Below are 24,934 nucleotides of genomic sequence, written 5' to 3' on the forward strand. Positions count from 1 at the left end.
TTTTATATATACAAAGTGTTTGCCAAAGTATATGAACACCGCCACCTCCTCAGCTCATATGCCTCGGCAAACATATCTTTTATTGCAGAGGAGAAATCTCGTCTTGCAGCGCCGCATACACCGACTTGCGTGTAATCTGACAGCAGCGCAATGCTTCTGTCCGAATGCACATCAGTGCTGCAGCTGGTCGATCGGTTGGTCCACCTGGAAGGTAAAAAAAACAAAACAAAAAAGAAAAAACCAGGCCGCAAAGCAATAACTTTATTAACTTTAGAACAGAACATATTAACTTTTTTAACTTTTTTACTTACCGGTAATTTTTTTTTTGTTTAGTTTTTTTTACCTTTATAGAACAAACCTCTCCTTCCCCATGGGACAATGTGCAAAGCGCAAATCGCCCAAAGATGTGGCGAAGTACGTTATGCACTTTATCCCAGGTGAAAGGAGAGGTTTGCAGCAGCTGAGAGTAAAAGGGCCCTAATAGCCCTGTGTGCCTGTCCTGTGAGATGCAATCCCTATGCTAGGTGTACCTGTGTGTGGTACTTCCGGAAACACTCTCCATAGCATAGGGCAGGGTGGTCCGGACAGTCAGGACAGAAATAGCGGGTGTCACGCCTTATTCCACTCCTGCTACAGACACGACATCTTTTTCGGGGTGACGGTTGGGTTGAGGTACCAGGAACGACACTGGGGAAATGTCGCTCGTGTAGACGGCTAACTACACTGGGGGATGGGGCCACGGAACCTCCTGGGTAAAGGAGGTTCTCGATGATCTCTTCCTGGAATTTGAGGAAAGATCGTGTTCTCCCAGCCTTACTGTAGAGAACAAAACTATTGTACAGCGCCAATTGAATTAAATATACAGACACCTTCTTATACCAGCGTCTGGTTCTGCGGGAAACTAAATACGGAGACAACATCTGGTCATTAAAGTCCACCCCTCCCATGAGCGCATTATAGTCGTGGACACAGAGGGGCTTTTCAATGACACGGGTTGCTCGCTCAATTTGGATTGTCGTGTCTGCGTGAATGGAGGAGAGCATGTAAACGTCACGCTTGTCTCTCCATTTCACCGCGAGCAGTTCTTCGTTACACAAGGCAGCCCTCTCCCCCCTTGCAAGACGGGTGGTTACAAGCCGTTGGGGGAAGCCCACGCGACTAGTTCGCGCGGTGCCACAGGCACAAATCCGTTCTAGAAACAAATGCCTAAAGAGGGCCACACTTGTGTAAAAATTGTCCACATAAAGATGGTACCCCTTGCCGAATAAGGGTGACACCAAGTCCCAGACTGTCTTCCCACTGCTCCCCAGGTAGTCAGGGCAACCGACCGGCTCCAGGGTCTGATCTTTTCCCTCATAGACACGAAATTTGTGGGTATAGCCTGTGGCCCTTTCACAGAGCTTATACAATTTGACCCCATACCGGGCACGCTTGCTTGGGATGTACTGTTTGAAGCCAAGGCGCCCGGTAAAATGTATTAGGGACTCGTCTACGCAGATGTTTTGCTCGGGGGTATACAAATCTGCAAATTTCTGGTTGAAATGGTCTATGAGGGGCCGAATTTTGTGGAGCCGGTCAAAAGCTGGGTGGCCTCTGGGACGGGAGGTGGTGTTGTCGCTAAAATGCAGGAAACGGAGGATGGCCTCAAATCGTGCCCTGGACATAGCAGCAGAGAACATGGGCATGTGATGAATCGGGTGCGTTGACCAATATGACCGCAATTCATGCTTTTTTGTCAGGCCCATGTTGAGGAGAAGGCCCAAAAAAATTTTAATTTCGGAAACTTGGACTGGTTTCCACCGGAAAGGCTGGGCATAAAAGCTTCCAGGGTTGGCGGATATAAATTGTGTGGCATACTGGTTGGTCTCTGCCACGACTAAGTCCAAGAGCTCCGCAGTCAAGAACAGCTCAAAAAATCCCAGGGCCGAACCGATTTGAGCCGTCTCACCACTGGGCGGTGAAAGGGGGAACTACAGGTGCGGCTGAAGTTGGTGACTGCCAATCAGGGTTTGCCAGCACCTCAGGGATTCTAGGGGCTCTACGGGCCTGTCTGCGCGGTGGCTGCGACGGGGTAACTAATGCACGTGCCACCTTCAACTGCCCTTCTGGTGCTCGCCACGTCACCATGTTGTACGGCAGTGCTGGTACTAGGTCCAGGGAGGGCTGCGCTGCTGGTGTATGCCTCACCACGTGATCCGGCAGCGACAGCCCCACTCTGCTGCTCTTGAAGCGGATCCTGCATAACCTGTGGTCTAGCGACACGGGGCCGGGTACGCCTGGTGCTGCCAGGGACCTCCACCTCCTCGTCCGAACTTTGGGTCAGAGAGCCACTGCTTTCCACAGGTTCATATTCTGACCCGCTAGATTCATCAGATGAGGGTTCCCACTCCTCATCCGACTAGGTCAGAATCCTGTAGGCCTCTTCAGAAGAATACCCCCTGTTTGACATTTTGGACTACTAAATTTAGGGGTATTCCCTGAGACTACCCAAGAAAAAAAGCAAGCCTGTCTTACAAAGGGGAGGCTAGCGAAGTACCGGAGGCCGCTGCGGTTGATAAAAAATATCAAAACTGATTTTTTTATCGCCGCAGTGCGTGTAAAATGAATGTGCAGTGATCAAAAAATATATATTTTTTGTCACTGCGGTGGGGCGGGCGTGGGTGAACGCACGTGTGGGCGACCGATCAGGCCTGATCGGGCAAACACTGCGTTTTGGGTGGAGGGCGAACTAAAGTGACACTAATACTATTATAGATCTGACCGTGATCAGTTTTGATCACTTACAGATACTATAAAAGTACAAATGCTGATTAGCGATACGCTATTCAGCGAATAAAAGTGACTGCGGTGCGGTGGGGTGGGCGCTAACTGACGCTAACTACCTAACCAAGGGGCCTGAACTATCCCTAAAACCTAACAGCCAATACTAGTGAAAAAAAAAAAAAGTGACAGTTTACACTGATCACTTTTTTTCCTTTCACTGGTGATTGACAGGGGCGATCAAAGGGGTGATCAAAGGGTTAATTGGGGTGCAGGGGGGTGATCAGGGGCTACAGTGAAGTGTTTGGTGTACTCACAGTGATGTCTGCTTCTCTGCTGGATCCAACCGACGAAAAGGACCAGCAGAGAAGCCATATAACAGATCATATTTACTAATATGATCTGTTATATGGCTTGTGATTGGATTTTTTAAAAATCGCCAGCCTGCCAGCCAATGATCGTTGCTGGCAGGCTGGTGACGAACTTGTTCTTTAACTTTTGCCGGCCCGCGATGCGCATGCGCGGGCCGGCTTGGAGCGAAATCTCGCGTCTCGCGAGATGACGCGTATATGCGTGACTGTGCGCAGCGCTGCCACCTCCGGAACGCGAATCTGCGTACAGCGGTCCGGAGGTGGTTAAAAAGAGAGTGGCCGACCTGCAGAGGGGTTCATACTTACCAGTTGCCCGTCACTGGGTTCCGGTGCTATTTCTCCCCGGCCATCTCTGCGGTGCGCTAACCACAGGGTTGCCCAACCTGCAGCCCTCCAGCTGTCGCAAAACTACAACTCCCAACATGCCCCGATAGCTGTAGGCTGACTGGCCCACACTGTGTGCTGTCCGCATCCATATATCCGTTCCATAGTCCCGCAAAAAATATAGAACACATCCTATTCTTGCCCATTTTGCGGACAAGCATAGGCATTGGTACAATGGATCCCCCTCCCCCCCCAAAAAAACGGGTGTAACACGGATGTTATCTGTATTTTTTGCGGTTTGCAAAATACATACGGTTGTGTGCATGTAGCCTAACATTACAAAACTCATCCAGACTTATATATACATGAGTTAAGTATTGTCACATTGGTATGGCAGAAGTTCAATATCTGGGACACAGGGTTGGTTGTGGAAGACAACGACCGGAGCCGGCTAAAATTGAGGCTGTTGCCAATTGGCCCACTCCCCGTACCAAGACACAAGTTATGGCTTTTTTTAGGGACAGACGGTTACTATAGACGCTTTGTCCCTGACTATACCCTTGTCAGACCTGACGAAGAAAAACTCGCCCCGACAGGTCCTGTGGTCCCCAGAGTGTGAGACAGCTTTCCAAACCCTGAAGCAAGCTCTTGTAAATGCTCCTGTTCTCGCCGCCCCGGATCCTAATAAACGTTTTATCATTCACACAGATGCTTCCATGTTTGGACTGGGGACAGTGTTAAGCCAGGTCAGAGAGGATGGAGGGGAGCACCCAGTAGCCTATCTGAGCTGGAAACTATTGCCCAGGGAGGTCAGATATGCAACTATCGAAAAAGAGTGCCTAGCTCTCGTCTAGGCACTGAAAAAACTGACACCTTATCTCTATGGCCGTGCATTCACCCTCATCACCGACCACAATCCCATAGTCTGGCTCAACCGGGTTGCAGGGGATAACGCCCATCTTCTCAGGTGGAGTCTAGCCCTACAACCATACGACTTCACTATACACTAACGGTCTGGCAAGTTGAACGGGAAAGCGGATGGCCTGTCTAGGAAAACGGAGTTGGTAGCTTAAGTATCTCAGGGGCTACCCGGACAGCCCCAAGTCGACCCGAAAACGGTCCATCTGTGTTTGCCGGAGCTGTCAGCAAGGAGGGAGCAGTGTGAAGGAAGCCCTTTATTTTGCCCTCCATCATGAACACTGTTTGACTCTTGTTCACAGTTTTACCACAGCCAACTAAGGATGTGACACCTGGGGAGGGGGGTTGGCTTATGTTGTCACTCAATTATCTCCCAGGATACTGGGGGAGGAGTTATGTGCACTGTATAAACTTGATGTGTGTGTGTCAATAAAGTTCAGTTCATGGTTTACCCAGCAATAGGCCTCAGCTGATGTGTGGGATGATTTCGTGCCTGAGGGAGTACGCTTGACAGGATTATTTACAATCCGGGCAGGAAAAAGGGGGACCCGTGACGGTGGGAGTTGACCAGACCGTCACAAGTATGATTTATATATAAAAAAACAAAACAAAAAACCTTTGCATAGCGCCTCCTTTGTTTACATGCTGTGGGAGCGTATAATAACAATCACTGGGCTCTCCTTCATGAATATTTGTGGGTGTGAGAAATCTACCCATCCCCTCCCCCTGCACTGCAGATATAGATACCCGCTCCCCTCATCGCCAGTGTATTATAAAAGGACCAGGAGAAGGTGTAAAACATAACTAGTCAATTAAATTTATTGACAAAAACAAGGGCGGGAAATATGTGTGCTGTCATGGAGACTTCCAGGAAACCGGATTACCGGTGAGTGTAATACTCATTTCCCCAGTCGTCTCCATGACAGCACAACCTGAGAACTATCAAAGTAACTTAGGGGGGGGACTACAGCACCTAGGACCTTGCATCCAAAGGCCAAGTTCTCTGGCAAATACGTCAACCCTATAATGTTTGGTGAAGGTGTGAGCCCTCTTCCAAGTGGCTGCTCTGCAAATTTGTTCTAACAATGCAGAGGCCCTCTCAGCCCAGGAAGTAGAGACCAATCTAACTGAATGGGCTCTGAGAGACGGAGGAGCCTCATTACCGGAGGCTTTATAGGCCTCGGAGATGGCACACCTAATCCAGCGGGATATAGAGCTTTTTGCCGCTTTTTTAACCTTTATTTGGGACTGCAAATTGGACAAATACATTTTTCTCCATACACCATTCTTCTCTGGCGTGTAAATAATGAAGCACAGTACGCCTAACATCTGAATTATGGAATCCAGATTCCTGCTCGTCTTTAGGGTTAGGAACAAAAGATGGGATGACTATATCTTGTGACCTATGAAAGGAAGAGACCACCTTGGGAAGAAAAGAAGGGTCTAACTTAAAAATGAGCTTATCTTCCAGTACTTTGAGGAAGGTCTCCTGTATGGACAGAGCCTGGAGCTCACAGACCCTCCTTGCAGAGGAGATGGCAACTAAGAAAATGGTTTTCAACGTGAGCCATTTAATGGATAAGGAGTAAAGGGGCTCAAATGGTGCATCCGACAGGACGGTGTTCAGGTTCCAGGGTGCAACCATATTCCTGATACGGGGATTTAGTCGCCACCCAGGAGACCTCGTAAAGGCTGGTATTGTATAGGGCTCCTAAGGCCGACACTTGGACTCTCAGTGTGTTAGGAGCGAGGCCCAAATCCAACCCATCCTGGAGGAATTCCAGGATAAGAGGAATATCAGGGGAAGACTGATTAAACCTAATCCCGCTCCAGGAGGCGAACTTCCTCCAGACTTTCAAGTATGCTTTAGAGGTGTTGGATTTTCTGCTAAGAGAGTACCAACCACCCTTTCAGACAGACCTAATGCTAACAGGAGGGATTGCTCAGAATGCAGGCGGACAATTTGAATAGGTTGGAATTGTAGTGAGAGATGGAATCCTGCGTCAGAAGGCTCTCCTCCAGGAGGAACCGGATAGGATCGTTCAGGCTGAGGGACCTCAGGAGCCCGAACCAGCCACTTCTGGGCCAGAATGGGGCCCACCAGGATTAGCTTGCATCTTTCGGATTGGAACTTTTGGATCACCCTTGGAATCATTGGTATCGGGGGAAAGCATAGACCAGACCCGACGTCCAATCGTGAGTGAAAGCGTCTATTGCCACACATGGATCTCTTGGATTGAGAGAAAAGTAATTCTGAACCTTGTGATTCTTCCCTGAGGCGAACAGGTCTAGGATGGGATTTCCCCACCGATCCCGGATTCTTTGGAAAGCCGACTGGGACAAGGACCATTCGCCTGGATCCAGACTTCGCTGACTGAGGTAATCCGCCTGGAGATTCAGGGAACCCTTCAGATGCACTGCCGCCAGGGATTTTAGATTCCTTTCTGCCCAAAGAGAGCTTCTGGAGGTGTTTTGTTCCTCCCAGATGTTGGATAAACGCCACGGCTGCGGAGTTGTCTGAATGGACCAGGACATGGCGATTCCTGACTTGGACCTGGATTGACTTGAGGCCCTCCCATATTGCCCGAAGCTCCCTGGAGTTGGAAGACATCCTCCTCTGTTCTCCGGACCAGATCCTCTGAAAAGTTTCTGAAGCTGTAAGAGCTCCCCAGCCTCGGTAACTGGCATCTGTTGTGAGAGAAACCACCTTCTCCTGCCTCCGAGGAACTCCCGTTTCCAGGTTCTTGGTCTTGAGCCACCAACCAAGTGAAGTTTTCACCTCCCGGGACATTGACATACTTTGGTCCAGGGTTAGTTGAGACTTGTTCCACTGTTTGAGGACAAGCCTCTGTAGGGGTCTCATATGGAATTGAGCCCAGGCTACCATGGGGATGCAGGAGGTGAGGTGACCCAGCATCTCCATGGCCTGTCTTATTGAGCAACAGGGTTGCTTTGTGAAGTGAAGGATTCTTAGCTTCAAATTCCGGATCTTTAGAGGGGGGGGTGGGGGGGGGAGTATTTAAGTATTTCTGGAGAGTAGAATCTAGGAGGATACCGAGGAATACTTTACGATGGTTTGGAAACAGATCGGACTAATCCCGATTGACTAGCCAGAATAAGTCCTGGAGGCACGAGAGAACCACCTGAATGTGCCTGTGAAGGAGATTATTATCCCGTCCTCGCTCAGGGAGGCCACGACCTCCGCCATAACTTTGGTAAAGATGCGGGGCGCAGATGATATGCCGAACGGGAGGCACTTGAACTGAAAGTGAGGAACTCTCCCCCCTCCACCGCAAACCTCAGGAATCTTCTGGAAAGAACATGTATTGGGATATGAAAATATGCGTCCCTGAGGTCTATTGTAGCCATCATAGCACCTCTTTTGATGAGTTTTACCGCCGACTTGCATGGAGACGACTGGGGAAAGATGTATATAAATATCTATATATATATATTCTTATATTCACATAGAATTACCTATCTGCGTCTGGGGGGGGGGGGGGGGGGGACTTATGGGCCGGATCACTTGTGACGGGAACGCTGTTTTCACAGGGCTGCCGCTAATGGCGTAATTAGAAATGACTGGGCCCCACACCCACAGCATATTTTTGAATGGAGCCCCCCTCCCCCAGTAATTTTTTCACAACCCCTTCCTTTCAGGCCGCCCCCATTCCTGTGGCTAGTAAAGATCGCTCTCTCAGACCAGGCCCGGCAGCTGTTCCATCCGTTTCCTACACTGTCTATACTGTCACTGTATATATTTTCATTGTGTAATACTGTTGAGGGGGCCCTGACAAAATCTTTTAGTCCTCCTCCTCCTGGATGGGCCCCTTCTGGGTCAGGGCCCCAAAGCAACAGCTTCCCCTATAGCTACGCCCCTGGCTGCCGCTGCACTGGTGAGTGATCGTGCATGCGCGATTCCTCATAGAAGCCGACCGGCAGCAAGCTGCTGAGAGAGGGGCGGCACACAGGCTCTGACGTTTCGTGTACAGAGCTGGGCACTCCCTCAGGCAGGGATAAGCCTGTACATGAGACGTCATCACAGGAGCACAGGGAGATATAAAGTCATTTACAAAATGATTGTTTAGGATGGTATAAGGCACATTAGAATAAATATATATAACTTGGACAACCCCTTTAAGCCTCAGGCGGACGTCCGTGGAACACGGTCCGTGAGATACCGGACTGGCATTGCAGGAGGGCACAGCGGCGTCATTGGTTGCTATGACGCCGTGCGCTCCTGCAATGCCAGTCCGGTATCTCACGGACCGTGTTCCACGGACGTCCGCATGAGGTTTTACACAGAAGCATTAATGTTCTCATTTATCCAAAGTCCAGTCACAGATGGAGTGCAGCTCCAGGACACGAGACCTTATCACTTTATTACAAACGAATAAAGGTTATGTTTTAATAAAATGTTGCCAGACTATGAGTAACATTGCATCCCACTGCACCCTGCAGAGCATTGCATCCCAGTGCACCCAGCCTCTGAAGAGCATTGTATCCCAGTGCACAACTTCCCAAGCAGCGCACTGCATCCCAGTGCACCATGTCTCTGCAAAGCATTGCATCAGGTCTCTGCAGAGCATTGCATCCCAGTGCCGCGTTCCTGTCCATTCAGTGTATTGCATCCCAGTGCGCTAACTTCCCTTTCCATGCAGAGCACTGCATACAGGGTGCACCCAGACTCCCACGTCCATGGACAACATTGCACCCCAGTGCCCCTGCAGAGGGTTACATCCAGTCCATGAAGAACATTGCACCCAAATCCCCCCCCCCCCCCCCCCGAGCACAGAATTGCATTTTTAGTGCTTCCAAGATCCCCAGTCCCTGCAGAGCATTGCATGGCGCCTATGCACCCCGAATCCCATGTCCCTACAGAGCATTGCACCCAAATTCCTCACCTCCCGAAGATAATTGTATTTTAAGTGCTTCCAAAATGCCCTGTCCCTGCAGAGCATTGAATGACGCCTATGCACCCTAAACCCCCTGTCCCTGCAGAGCATTGCATGACACCTATACACCCTGAATCCCCTGCAGAGCATTGAATGACGCCTATGCACCCTAAACCCCCTGTCCCTGAAGAGCATTGCATGACACCTATGCACCCTGAATCCCCAGTCCCTGCAGAGCATTGCATGACGCCTATGCACCCTAAACCCCCTGTCCCTGAAGAGCATTGCATGACACCTATGCACCCTGAATGCCCTGTCCCTGCAGAGCATTGCATGACACCTATACACCCTGAATCCCCTGCAGAGCATTGAATGACGCCTATGCACCCTAAACCCCCTGTCCCTGCAGAGCATTGCATGACACCTATACACCCTGAATCCCCTGCAGAGCATTGAATGACGCCTATGCACCCTGAACCCCCTGTCCCTGAAGAGCATTGCTTCTTATCCCCTTGAAGCTGTTCCTGCAGACATGCTGTTGCTCAGAAACGAGGAAACACAACACTTTTCCACAGGAAACTCCAGGACTGCCCCGCCCATAAGAAAGTCTGGTCACGTGGGCATGATATCATCAGAGGTCCCTGTGTCCACTAGGAAGCAGCATCTGCCCTGTCTGCCAGCGGCAGCGTCCTCCGTGCGCCTGCGCAGTGCAGCCAGGCTGTTCCTGTATAAGTGAGTTGTCGGGATCCCCGTGCTGCCCAGTGCTGCGCTGCTCCCTGTGATCGGTGAGTCGCGTTAACTCTTTACAGCCCTTATTAACCCATTTGCCTCTCTTCAGTAGTACGTAAGGATAGGGTTATGTTATGAGCTCAGCTGGCTGCTCGAGGGTTAGAAGACGACATTTATTATTACAGGAGTTTAGACTGTGTTTTCTATGAGTTAGGGCTCACGTACACGTTCAGGATTCACGTGCTGAGAATCCGCAGGTGTTCGCAGGCGAATCTGTGCGCTCAATCCGCATCAATTGGTTGGTTGCGGATTTTACTAAGTGAATGAAGAAAATCCGGTCCGGAAAAATAAAATAAATTGACATGCTGCGGATTTTAAAACCCGCACCGCAGGTCATAATCCACGCAGAATACAATGTACATGACCTACGGCGCGGATTTTCCGCACGCAATCCCGATCGTGTGCATTTAGCCTTAGAGCTCATGTACACGACCGTAGCCTGTTTTGCGGGCCACAAATTGCAGACCTGCAGAACGCGGATATTGCCTGTGTGTGCGTTTCGCATTTTGCGGAATGGAACGACCGGGCCATAATAGAACAGTCCTATCCTTGTCCGTAACGCGGACAAGAACAGGACATGTATATTTTTGTAGGAGCCACAGAACGGATATACGGATTCGGACAGCACGCAGTGTACTGCGACCCACAAAAAAATGCAGACAAATAATGCGGACTAAAAAAATACCTTTGTGTGCATGAGGCCTTCTAATGTTCTCACGTAATGTGCGTTTATCAGTCTCCAGAACCAAAGGCGATGCGGCAACTTACAGATCGGAATTGTGAATGCGATTGTAATGCAGCAGGATTGGATTTGTGGTGACTGTCATGCCGCGGTCGCCCCAGCCTTTACGTCACAGTGTGTTTATCGTTCTTTATGATTTTAGAGTTGCGATGTAAGTCATGTGACTAGAGTCGCCATGCAGCCTTAGCAATAGACTGTTTCCGCAGCAAAAAAAAAAACACGTATGCCAACAGCGCATTTCACTATCTCCATTGCAACGGGTGAAATCCACTGGGGATATCCGCAATGTAAATAGTCGTGCTGAAGATTTCATATCCATGCGGCGGAACGATTCACGCTGCGGTTTTTACTACTCAGCGCATGGATGAGATTGGTTAAAATCTCCTTCACATTGCTGGGACTGTATGACGCGGCTGATCAGCGGTGGCGATTCAGTCACACGTGAGCCCAGTCTTAGGGCTCATGCACACCACCGTATGCATTTTGCAGTCCGCAAAAAATACGGCTGACGTCCTTGTGCATTCTAAATTTTGCGGAACCGAACAGCTGGCAATGCGGACAATAATAGGACAAGTTCTATTTTTTGGCAGAACGGATATCGAATGCACAAGTAGCAACTTCCGTTTTTTTTTTTGGGACCCATTGAAGTGAATGGTTCCGCATACGGGCTGCAAAAAAAAACCAACGGCATGGAAAGAAAGCAAGTTTTGTGTGCATGAGCCCTTATATAGATAAGTGGCCACCATGTACCCTGTTGCCGCTTATCATAATCTGCTATGTCTGGCTGGCATTATGTTCTCGGTGACTGTATACCAGGGGGGAGATCTATCAAACTGGTGTAAAGTAGAACTGGCTTAGTTGCCCATAGCAACCAATCAGATTCCACCTTTAATTATTCACAGCTCCTTTGGAAAATGAAAGGTGGAATCTGATTGGTTGCTATGGGCAACTAAGCCAGTTCTACTTTACACCAGTTTGATGTCTCTTCCCCCGTGTGTTTACTGTATGTGACTCCTACGCTAATGGTGTCAGACATCTTTGTATACTCCCATTTTTATTTTTTTTTGTGTGTGGACTGCAAAACACATACAGTCGTGTGCATGTAGCCTAAGTTTGGGATTTGTGACTATTGGAGTTGTCAGAACATGTCAGAACTGAATGCACACGGGACACGCCCTGACCTACATGGACTATGAACCCAATTCATACATCGAGTGGGGCGGCTCCTTATAAATATGGATGAATAATGGGTTTTATTTCTCAGCCGAAGTCTGAATTTCGAAACACACACATCTTACGTTTTCTGCCGAGGGTCTGCCGCTTGTAGGATGAAGAAATCTCTTGCCCAATTCCCCTTGAAGGACTGATTGCTTTTTGTGTTGCATCTGCAGGAAGGAATGTGGAGGAACGTTGGTATTTGCACACAGGAGGTGGTCACTAGCAAGGAAATTATAGAATGTATCGCAGAATACGTTTTTCTGTAAGGCCCCTTTCACACGGGCGAGTATTCCGCGCGGGTTGAACGCATTGCACCCGCACTGAATCCCGACCCATTCATTTCTATGGGGCTGTTCACATGAGCAGTGATTTTCACCCATCACTTGCGCGTTGCGTGAAAATCGCAGCGTGCTCTATATTCTGCGTTTTTCACGCAAAGCAGGCCACCTAGAAGTGAATGGGGTTGCGTGAAAATCGCAAGCAAGTGCGGATGCGGTGCGATTTTCACGCACGGTTGCTAGGAGACAGAGACCCGATCATTATTATTTTCCCTTGTAACATGGTTATAAGGGAAAATAATAGCATTCTGAATACAGAATGCATAGTACAATAGCGCTGGAGGGGTTAAAAAAATTATAATAATAATTTAACTCACCTTAATCCACTTGTTCGCTCAGCCGGCATCTCTTCTGTCTTCATCTTAGCTGTGTGCAGGAACAGGACCTGTGGTGACGTCACTCCGGTCATCACATGATCCATCACCATGGTAAAAGATCATGTGATGGACCATGTGATGACCGGAGTGACGTCACCACAGGTCCTGTTCCTACACACAGCTAAGATGAAGACAGAAGGAGATGCGGGGCTGCGCGAGCAAGTGGATTAAGGTGAGTTAAATTATTATTATAATTTTTTTAACCCCTCCAGCGCTATTGTACTATGCATTCTGTATTCAGAATGCTATTATTTTCCCTTATAACCATGTTATAAGGGAAAATAATACAATCTACAGAACACCGATGCCAAGCCCGAACTTCTGTGAAGAAGTTCGGGTTTGGGTACCAAACACGCGCGATTTTCCTCATGCGAGTGCAAAACGCATTACAATGTTTTGCACTCATGCGGAAAAATCGCGCATGTTCCTGCAATGCACCCGCCTATTTTCCCGCAACGCCCGTGTGAAAGAGGCCTTTCACATTTGCGTTGTTTGATTCCGGCAGGCAGTTCCGTTGCCTAAACTGCCTGCCTGATCAGGCAAACTGTATGCAAACGCATGTCATTTTTCTGACTGATCAGGATCCTGATCAGTCTGAAAAATGCCTGATCATTCAGAAAAATGCATTGCAATACCGGATCCGTTTTTCCGGTGTCATCAGGCAAAACGGATCCGGTATTTATTTATTTTTTTCTCATTTTTAAAGGTCTGCGCATGTGCAGACCGGAAGGACGGATCTGTCATTCCGGCATTCAGGCAAGTCTTCAGTTTTTTTTGCCGGAGATAAAACCGTAGCATGCTACGGTTTTCTCTTTTGCCTGATCAGTCAAAACGACTGAACTGAAGACATCCTGAACGGATTACTTTCCACTCAGAATTGCATGGGGATATGCCTGATCAGTTCTTTTCCGGTATAGAGCCCCTGTGACGGAAAAGAAAAACGCAAGTGTGAAAGAAGCCTAAACCAATTGAAACATACATACACAGGCATATACTATTAAAAGTATTACATCAGCATGTTGACACATGTATGTTATCAGTGTGCTAGGACTAAGGACATTAAGGTGCCTGAAATGCGTAAGCTGTCATCCGTTTTTATCATTTATGAATTTTCTGGGGAATTATAATAAAGCCCGAAGCATTTTATTACATGGGATGCTGGATTTTCTTTTCTTAGTTTTTATGGCTTGCTGAAAAGATGCGTTGGTAAAATATGTGACCGTGTGCACTAAAATGGTGCCAGAATTTTGACTCAAGATTCTGGCGCAAAATAAGCCAATTGAGATGCAGTATACACATAGGCTAGACAGTCTAAAGATAGACCACGTTTATCAACCAGAATCGGTCATCGTGATAAATCTTGCCCCTTTAGGCTATGTTCATATGGCAGATTTTTACCACAGAGTCCACATTGAAAAACCTCACTGCCTCCGTGCGGAAACCGCTGCCCATTTTCAGTGGGAATTGGTAGCCACAGACTATTTATAAGTGGATTTCCAGGGGCAGGCTCCGTGCGGACATGGGAAGCCTCGGCGATCTTCTGCCCAGAAACAACCAACATGTATGGAGATGAGCAACTGCAGCAATGACCTCTTGTCCCCATACAGTGGTGGTGATTGCTGCATGTAAGTGTAGCTCTCGCCTCCTCTGAGCAGGCGGTTTTCAGGGAAAAACGGATTATGCACTACTATTACCTGCTCGGTCTGCCCCTGTAAAAGGTCCTTAAGTTTACACGGAATATTAACGTATACATTAAACATAGGGCAAAAACGTGATGTGAACCCAGCCCGGCTTCTGCATAAGTAAATTATGACCGTCCTATCCCCCACGGTCGTTTCTCAGATTAAGGCTACACGCACACGACCGTTGTTTTTGTCCGCATCCGAGCAGCATTTTTTGCGGCTTGGATGCGGACCCATTCACTTCAAAGGGGCCGCAAAAGATGCGGACAACACTCTGTGTGCTGTCCGCATCTGTTGCTCCGTTCCGTGGTCCGCAAAAAAATATATAACCTGTCCTATTCTTGTCCGTTTTGCGGACAAGAATAGGCAGTTATATCAATGGCTGTCCGTGCCGTTCTGCAAATGGTGGAATGCACACGGACGCCATCCGTGTTTTGCGGACCGCAAAACGCACAACGGTCGTGTGCATGTAGCCTAAGGTTTACACTCTGCATTAATAATTGGCCTCACAATTTTGCATGTAAACAGCAGTTGTACCCATAAGGCAGTATGGAGCAAGCGCACACGAAGAGCTCGCTCCATACGTGGCAGGTGCCGGCTGTATAATAAATCAGACACCCACCAGCAGTTAACGGGATTGGAGATAGATCACATGCTAAAGTCCCCTAAGGGGACTAAAAAGTGCAGTTAAAAAATTAAAAAATAAAAGTTTCTAAACTACACACACACAAAAAAAAATAATATTTAAACCACCCCCCTTTTCCCAATTTTACATATAAAAAACTATAAACATAATAATAGGTATTGCAGTGTCCAAAAACGTCCAAACTATTGTGTGCGGTGAACGACGTGACGAGAAAGAAAATAGGTGATTTTTATTTTTTATTTTTTTTGGTCATGTTTTTTTTTCCCCTTCTGCAAAACAAGCTATGTTGAATTGAATGCAGCAATTGAAGAATACGTCTCACACAAAAAGTAAGCAGTCCTATATAAACGGAAAATGCAAAGAAAGTGAAAAGCAAAAACTAAAATGTGCCCTTAATGTGTCAGCTGCATCGTGGCCGCCCAGTGGCTGTTATGTGCGCCGACTCTTGCACACAGCATCCTCATTTAATGTTGGTTGTATTTTGATGAAATCTGTGTGTTAGGCGTCATGCACACGACCGTTGTTGTGTTCTGTTCCGCAAAATGGGGTTCCGTTGTTCCGTGATCCGTTTCCGTGTGCCTTCCTTTATTTTTGGAGGATCAGACATGACGGAAAGTAAAAAAAAAGTCTAAGTCAAGTTTGCCATGCAAATGATAGGAAAAAAAACGGATGCGGATGACAATCTTGTGTGCCTCCGCGTTTTTTCACGGTCCCATTGACTTGAATGGGTCCGCAAACCGTTTTCCGTGAAAAAAAATAGGACAGGTTATATTTTTTTGACGGACTGGAATCACGGACGTGGATGACAAACGGTGCATTAGCCAAGTTTTTAACGGACCCATTGAAAGTCAATGGGTCCGCAGAAAATCACGAAAAACGGAACAACGGACACGGAATAAAACAACGGTCGTGTGCATGAGGCCTTAGGAGACTGCAGGTATTCCTTGAAGATTTGTTAATTGGAGCTTAGAAGTAATAGGTTTGAAAGCTGTTTATCTCATAGACTTTGAAATGGTGGAATGCTTATCTTGGTGGCCTGACCGCAACATGTGTGCTGGGACTATTTACCCTAAGGTACAGATTGCAACATTTGGAACAAAGATTTTGAGTTTTTTCCCCCTAAACTCCAAGTCACTCTTAGTCACTGGGTAAGTATACCTCTGCTAAGCATGGTTGCAGGAATGTATAGATGTCCTTCACAAGATCCTTATGACAACATTCCATGTGGGGTTTAGGTCAGGTCACTTGAGTTCCTCCACACCAAACAAATGAAACTATGAGAAGAATGTATTAAGACTGGCGTGAAAACTTGTAAAACACAATAACGGAATTGCATTATTTTCCAATTCCACCTCATTAATAACTTTTGCCAGCTTCCCAATATATTGATTGGAATAATTAAATGGTCCCATTAGAAAGAACAACTTGTCGTGCATAAAAATAAGCCCTCTTATACCTATGTGAATGGAAAAAAGTTATGGCTTTTGGAAAGCAAAAAATAAAAGTTATTGACAATTGGAAGGGGTTAAAAGGTATAAACCCCATTAACAGTGACCCCATGTTGTAGGTGGATCCAAACTGGCAGAAGGCAGGGCAACACAAGTAGGTGGGAGCACAAAATACTGCCCCAGAAGAACCAAATACTACAGTGCAGCACAAAATACCTCCCCAGTAGAAGGTCGCCCGTACCAGCTGCCACATCCTGAGGATGAAGATACAATTGAGTTCAGGAGGAAGTCTTCTCTACTAGCGCCTCGTGCCGTTTATCCTTCTGGTCCACCATCTCCTGCATTCAGTGGTGGACTGACAGGCTCAGTAGTCTCCCTCCTACCTTCCAATATCCTAAGTATCGGCATAGTCATCTCCTAGAGAAGCAACCTAGACACCTTACATTTATTCCAACTAAAAAAACAACAAAAGTAAGCGGGCACTACGAGATACAAACTATGAGGATGCTCCCCATGTGACAACTAAACAAACATGTAGAAAGGATGGAGCACACCGACATGACAATTACAGCATTTTTACATGGGAGTGCGTATGATGCTTCAACTCCCATAACACAACAGCCCCTGATAAGGCAAAATTCACATATGAGATTTCCAACCCCCAAGACCCAAAGTGCAATGTGCTCAGACCAAAAATATATGTCTAAGGCCTCTTTTTTTCGTTTTTTGCGTTCCATATATGGACCAATTCATTTCAATAGATCTGCAAAAAAAACGGAAGGTACCCCGTATGCCTTCCGTTTCCGAATTTCCGTTCAAAGATAGAACATGTCTTATTATTGTCCGCATAATGGTACTGTTCTGTCAGGGGCCAGCTGTTCCGTTCCGCAAAAAACGGAATGCACACGGACGTCATTCGTATTTTTTTGCAGATCCGTTTTTTGCGGACAGCAAAGTGGCCAATGGCAGGCAGGAACCCCCCGACACCGGATGTTTTCATCGGAGCACGGGGAAAAGCAGCGGCGGTGCGGGGACCAGCAGCGGCCCAGGGAGTGCGGTAAGTATATTCCCTGTGAGGGGCCTGGCATATCTGGGGGCAGTTTATAGTATTGGATAACCCCATTAGAGGGAGTCTGTCATCAAAGTTTCACCTTTTTAACCCTTCCCATAGCTTTCTAGCAGCCTTACAGTTAATAAAAACGTTACCTTTTATGAGCAATCCTGGACTTATAAAACCGGCAAAAAACATCTTAGTAGCATATGCAAATGAGGGCTCGCAAGTGCCCAGGGGCTGCGTTACCCTCGTAGGTGCCCAGCTAGCTCAGCCTTATTGTCGCTTCCCCCCTCCCATTCTTTCCCTCTGCCCACCCATCCTTTCCCTCTGACCGCGTATCTACTTACTTCTTGTTTCGCCGAGATCCCGCGCCTGCGCACTCAGTCCGTCGGCATGGAAAGTGAGGCATGGAAGGGATTGTCACAAAGATAGCCAAGTAGCCTTTTGGTCAAAACAGTCCCGCATCGCCAAGCCATATCATGCTATTATATTATTTTATGCGCTGACACATCCAAAAGATAAATCGCAGCCTGATGCGCCAACACAATAAGGCCCTCTTTCACACGAGCAATATGGATTGTGTCAGGATCTATTCAGGGGAAAACTGATAGATTTGCGCGCAAGTTCAATCTTTTTTTTTTTTTTCTGCAACTACATTCAGTGTGCGTGTTTTCCGTCCAGAGTGCGTTTTTCATGCACATGAAGAATAAATCTTCTAGCAACCATCAGTGAAAAACACATTGCATCCAGATTTCCTCCGTTATTCACACAAGCGTCATTCACTTCTATGGAGCCAGTGCTGCGCGAATAACGCACAATACAGAACATGCTTCGATTTTTCCTGAACGCAAAGATTATGCGTGAAAACCAACACTCAAGTATACAGACCCAGTGAAATGAATGGGTCAGGATTCAGTCCAGATGCTATGCATTTTGGTAGTAGATACAAAGCGTGCGCTGGAAATAGATGCATAAGTACAAAGCATGCGCTAAGAATATATAGAACAATGATGTAAAGCACTTATCCTGCATCCTATCTACGAATATGTAGAATCTGATATCTGGACGTACACCAGTAGTATAAAGATAATCGCGTGTGATTGGACATGGCAAATAATAAATGCAAGATCATAGCCGCCAGAGAGTCACAAATGCCCTGAGGATATACAGGAGCAACAATAACAATATTACAATGAAAGCAAATAATACATTACAAGTGGCAGGAGGTGAGGTCGCCGTAGGCGGGGGGGGATCCGGAAAGAGTCCAATCATAAACCGTCTCGAGTCCATTAAAGTAGTGAATCACTGAAAGCATATAATCCATGAAATTCGCAGGAGCGAGCCGTAATGCCCTATCATGCTGTCCAATGCTCTCCTTGGGAAAGCATTGTCACCGAAGGCCCCAATATATAACCATCGCGCATCCGCAGAACACGTATACCAGCCGAGAGCCCGCCGCCATTTTTTTCTCCTGCAGAAATGTCTTATCCGTTATAAAGTGCAGACTGATAAGCCACCAGTGATAAAGGAAATTATCAGGCAATTGCTCCACTTGGCTGTCGGCTGACCGCTCCCTCAGCTGACAGTCTTTTTGGCCAACCCTCTATACACATGTACAGTCAGCCGTGTGTGCACGTGTTCTGCATGGGGAGAGTGGAGAAATACGCTGCCAGACACCTCTACCCCAAGAAAAAAACGTATCGGGCATGGTAAAATCCAACAGCCTGATCCTTCTTTTCCCCAACATCTCCCATCGAGGAAAAGTCAGGACTCCCAAACTCATTCGATGATTGGCTAGTCCTATTGAAATCCGAGGGTATGGCTGACCTGAAGGGGCTTAACACAAATTTAAGAGGAAGCAAGAATATCTAGAATACTGCACATCATTGTTTTAACTATATCGATGCAAAAAACGCTGCTCTCCAGTTTAATAAAATGAAACAAGCAGCAGGGGGCACACCTATGAATATAATGAAGGAGTGCAGGCCTTGGTATCAAAAACGAACATAAACAAAACCAAGTAAAGAAATACCACAACTAGACCCCACCTCCAAAAATAAAACATGATTTATTGAAACATACTCATTAAAACATCAATTCATGGAACATTCCCCACTAGTGGGTAAAATCATGTGCAAAAATACATCCAGTACCACCATTGAACAGTCAGTGTATAAGATTGTAACAGCAAATGCCTAGGCTGCATTTCCGTATGTGTTCCGTTTTTTTTGCGGACCCATTGACTTGAATGGAGCCAAGCACTGTGATTTGCGGACAAGTATAGGACATGTTCTATCTTTTCATTGTACGGAAATACTGAACGGAATGCACACGGAGACACTTCAGTATTTTTTGCTGAACCATTGAAATGAATGGTTCAGTATATGTACCGCATACTGAACTCAAAAAACGGCCAGTATACTGAACGCAAAATACTGTCGTGTGCATGAGCCCTTAGTCTTTAACCACCTCCGGACCGCCTAACGCAGGATCGCGTTCCGGAGGTGGCAGCGCTGCGCACAGTCACGCATATACGCGTCATCTCGCGAGACGCGAGACTTCCTGTGAACGCGCGCACACAGGCGCGCGCGCTCACAGGAACGGAAGGTAAGAGAGTTGATCTCCAGCCTGCCAGCGGCGATCGTTCGCTGGCAGGCTGGAGATGTGTTTTTTTTAACCCCTAACAGGTATATTAGACGCTGTTTTGATAACAGCGTCTAATATACCTGCTACCTGGTCCTCTGGTGGTCCCCTTTGTTTGGATCGACCACCAGAGGACACAGGTAGCTCAGTAAAGTAGCACCAAGCACCACTACACTACACTACACCCCCCCCCCCCGTCACTTATTAACCCCTTATTAGCCCCTGATCACCCCTAATCACCCCATATAGACTCCCTGATCACCCCCCTGTCATTGATTACCCCCCTGTCATTGATCAACCCCCTGTAAAGCTCCATTCAGACGTCCGCATGATTTTTACGGATCCACTGATAGATGGATCGGATCCGCAAAACGCATCCGGACGTCTGAATGAAGCCTTACAGGGGCGTGATCAATGACTGTGGTGATCACCCCATATAGACTCCCTGATTACCCCCCTGTCATTGATTACCCCCCTGTCATTGATTACCCCCCTGTAAAGCTCCATTCAGACGTCCGCATGATTTTTACGGATCCACTGATAGATGGATCGGATCCGCAAAACGCATCCGGACGTCTGAATGAAGCCTTACAGGGGCATGATCAATGACTGTGGTGATCACCCCATATAGACTCCCTGATCACCCCCCTGTAAAGCTCCATTCAGATGTCCGCATGATTTTTACGGATGCACTGATACATGGATCGGATCCGCAAAACGCATCCGGTCGTCTGAATGAAGCCTTACAGGGGCATGATCAATGACTGTGGTGATCACCCCCCTGTCATTGATTACCCCCCTGTAAAGCTCCATTCAGACGTCCGCATGATTTTTACGGATGCACTGATTTTTACGGATGCACTGATAGATGGATCGGATCCGCAAAACGCATCCGGACGTCTGAATGAAGCCTTACAGGGGCATGATCAATGACTGTGGTGATCACCCCATATAGACTCCCTGATCACCCCCCTGTCATTGATTACCCCCCTGTCATTGATTACCCCCCTGTAAAGCTCCATTCAGATGTCCGCATGATTTTTACGGATGCACTGATAGATGGATCGGATCCGCAAAACGCATCCGGACGTCTGAATGAAGCCTTACACGGGCGTGATCAATGACTGTGGTTATCACCCCATATAGACTCCTTGATCACCCCCCCCTGTCATTGATCAACCCCCCTGTCATTGATCAACCCCCCTGTCATTGATCACCCCCCTGTCATTGATCACCCCTCTGTAAGGCTCCATTCAGATATTTTTTTGGCCCAAGTTAGCAGAATTTTTATTTTTTTTTCTTACAAAGTCTCATATTCCACTAACTTGTGTCAAAAAATTAAATCTCACATGAACTCACCATACCCCTCACGGAAACCAAATGCGTAAAAATTTTTAGACATTTATATTCCAGACTTCTTCTCACGCTTTAGGGCCCCTAGAATGCCAGGGCAGTATAAATACCCCACATGTGACCCCATTTCGGAAAGAAGACACCCCCAGGTATTCCGTGAGGGGCATATTGAGTCCATGAAAGATTGAAATTTTTGTCCCAAGTTAGCGGAACGGGAGACTTTGTGAGAAAAAAATTAAAAATATCAATTTCCGCTAACTTGTGCCAAAAAAATAAAATTTCTATGAACTCGCCATGCCCCTCATTGAATACCTTGGGGTGTCTTCTTTCCAAAATGGGGTCACATGTGGGGTATTTATACTGCCCTGGCATTCTAGGGGCCCCAAAGCGTGAGAAGAAGTCTGGTATCCAAATGTCTAAAAATGCCCTCCTAAAAGGAATTTGGGCACCTTTGCGCATCTAGGCTGCAAAAAAGTGTCACACATCTGGTATCGCCGTACTCAGGAGAAGTTGGGGAATGTGTTTTGGGGTGTCATTTTACATATACCCATGCTGGGTGAGAGAAATATCTTGGTCAAATGCCAACTTTGTATAAAAAAATGGGAAAAGTTGTCTTTTGCCAAGATATTTCTCTCACCCAGCATGGGTATATGTAAAATGACACCCCAAAACACATTCCCCAACTTCTCCTGAATACGGCGATACCACATGTGTGACACTTTTTTGCAGCCTAGGTGGGCAAAGGGGCCCATATTCCAAAGAGCACCTTTCGGATTTCACAGGTCATTTACCTACTTACCACACATTAGGGCCCCTGGAAAATGCCAGGGCAGTATAACTACCCCACAAGTGACCCCATTTTGGAAAGAAGACACCCCAAGGTATTCCGTGAGGGGCATGGCGAGTTCCTAGAATTTTTTATTTTTTGTCACAAGTTAGTGGAAAATGCTTATTTTTTTTTTATTTTTTTTTTCATACAAAGTCTCATATTCCACTAACTTGTGACAAAAAATAAAAACTTCCATGAACTCACTATGCCCATCAGCGAATACCTTGGGGTCTCTTCTTTCCAAAATGGGGTCACTTGTGGGGTAGTTATACTGCCCTGGCATTCTAGGGGCCCAAATGTGTGGTAAGGAGTTTGAAATCAAATTCTGTAAAAAATGACCTGTGAAATCCGAAAGGTGCTCTTTTGAATATGGGCCCCTTTGCCCACCTAGGCTGCAAAAAAGTGTCACACATCTGGTATCTCCGTAATCGGGAGAAGTTGGGGAATGTGTTTTGGGGTGTCATTTTACATATACCCATGCTGGGTGAGAGAAATATCTTGGCAAAAGACAACTTTTCCCATTTTTTTATACAAAGTTGGCATTTGACCAAGATATTTATCTCACCCAGCATGGGTATATGTAAAAAGACACCCCAAAACACATTCCTCAACTTCTCCTGAATACAGAGATACCAGATGTGTGACACTTTTTTGCAGCCTAGGTGGGCAAAGGGGCCCACATTCCAAAGAGCACCTTTCGGATTTCACAGGTCATTTACCTACTTACCACACATTTGGGCCCCTAGAATGCCAGGGCAGTATAACTACCCCACAAGTGACCCCATTTTGGAAAGAAGAGACCCCAAGGTATTCGCTGATGGGCATAGTGAGTTCATGGAAGTTTTTATTTTTTGTCACAAGTTTGTGGAATATGAGACTTTGTATGAAAAAAAAAAAAAAAAAAAAAATCCTCATTTTCCACTAACTTGTGACAAAAAATAAAAAATTCTAGGAACTCGCCATGCCCCTCACGGAATACCTTGGGGTGTCTTCTTTCCAAAATGGGGTCACTTGTGGGGTAGTTATACTGCCCTGGTATTCTAGGGGCCCAAATGTGTGGTAAGGAGTTTGAAATCAAATTCAGTAAAAAATGACCTGTGAAATCCGAAAGGTGCTCTTTGGAATATGGGCCCCTTTGCCCACCTAGGCTGCAAAAAAGTGTCACACATCTGGTATCCCCGTACTCAGGAGAAGTTGAGGAATGTGTTTTGGGGTGTCTTTTTACATATACCCATGCTGGGTGAGATAAATATCTTGGTCAAATGACAACTTTGTATAAAAAAAATGGGAAAAGTTGTCTTTTGCCAAGATATTTCTCTCACCCAGCATGGGTATATATAAAATGACACCCCAAAACACATTCCCCACCTTCTCCTGAGTACGGAGATACCAGATGTGTGACACTTTTTTGCAGCCTAGGTGGGCAAAGGGGCCCATATTCCAAAGAGCACCTTTCGGATTTCACAGGTCATTTTTTACAGAATTTGATTTCAAACTCCTTACCACACATTTGGGCCCCTAGAATGCCAGGGCAGTATAACTACCCCACAAGTGACCCCATTTTGGAAAGAAGAGACCCCAAGGTATTCGCTGATGGGCATAGTGAGTTCATAGAACTTTTTATTTTTTGTCACAAGTTAGTGGAATATGAGACTTTGTAAGAAAAAAAAAAAAAAACTTGTGACAAAAAATAAAAAGTTCTATGAACTCACTATGCCCATCAGCGAATACCTTAGGGTGTCTACTTTCAGAAATGGGGTCATTTGTGGGGTGTTTGTACTGTCTGGGCATTGTAGAACCTCAGGAAACATGACAGGTGCTCAGAAAGTCAGAGCTGCTTCAAAAAGCGGAAATTCACATTTTTGTACCATAGTTTGTAAACGCTATAACTTTTACCCAAACCATTTTTTTTTTACCCAAACATTTTTTTTTTATCAAAGACATGTAGAACTATAAATTTAGAGCAAAATTTCTATATGGATGTCGTTTTTTTTTGCAAAATTTTACAACTGAAAGTGAGAAATGTCATTTTTTTGCAAAAAAAATCGTTAAATTTCGATTAATAACAAAAAAAGTAAAAATGTCAGCAGCAATGAAATACCACCAAATGAAAGCTCTATTAGTGAGAAGAAAAGGAGGTAAAATTCATTTGGGTGGTAAGTTGCATGACCGAGCAATAAATGGTGAAAGTAGTGTAGGTCAGAAGTGTAAAAAGTGGCCTGGTCTTTCAGGGTGTTTAAGCACTGGGGGCTGAGGTGGTTAACATCCTCTTTGTCAGGACTTTTAACATGACATGAGTCTCGCTTAACACTCCTTGTCAAACCATTAGTCAGATCTGGGAAGAGTGAGGGTGGAGACCTCCAATATGCTGTCCAAGCAGTGTGGCTAGTCAGGGCTTCTCACATTACACTAATCAATTAATTGCTTATATATGCTGGAACCTGCTGGATATGGAGGTCCTGGCCTGGTGTGGTTACACGTGGTCTGCGGTTGTGAGGCCGGTTGGATGTACTGCCAAATTCTCTGAAACGCCTTTGGAGACGGCTT

The 24,934-nt window shown here is 46.5% G+C and overlaps 1 protein-coding gene across 1 annotated transcript in view; it reads left to right on the forward strand.

Moving 5' to 3' along the window:
- Positions 1-9,910: 9,910 nt before the first annotated feature.
- The window catches only part of SDR16C5 (short chain dehydrogenase/reductase family 16C member 5), a 46,813-nt gene continuing 31,789 nt past the window's right edge, over positions 9,911-24,934 (forward strand). The window contains exon 1 of the mRNA XM_040432782.1: positions 9,911-10,053. The gene's annotated coding sequence lies outside the window, so the exon portion shown is untranslated. The remainder of the gene's footprint in view (positions 10,054-24,934) is intronic.

The sequence above is a fragment of the Bufo bufo genome, chromosome 5 (genome assembly GCF_905171765.1).
Source record: "Bufo bufo chromosome 5, aBufBuf1.1, whole genome shotgun sequence".
NCBI lineage: Eukaryota > Metazoa > Chordata > Amphibia > Anura > Bufonidae > Bufo > Bufo bufo.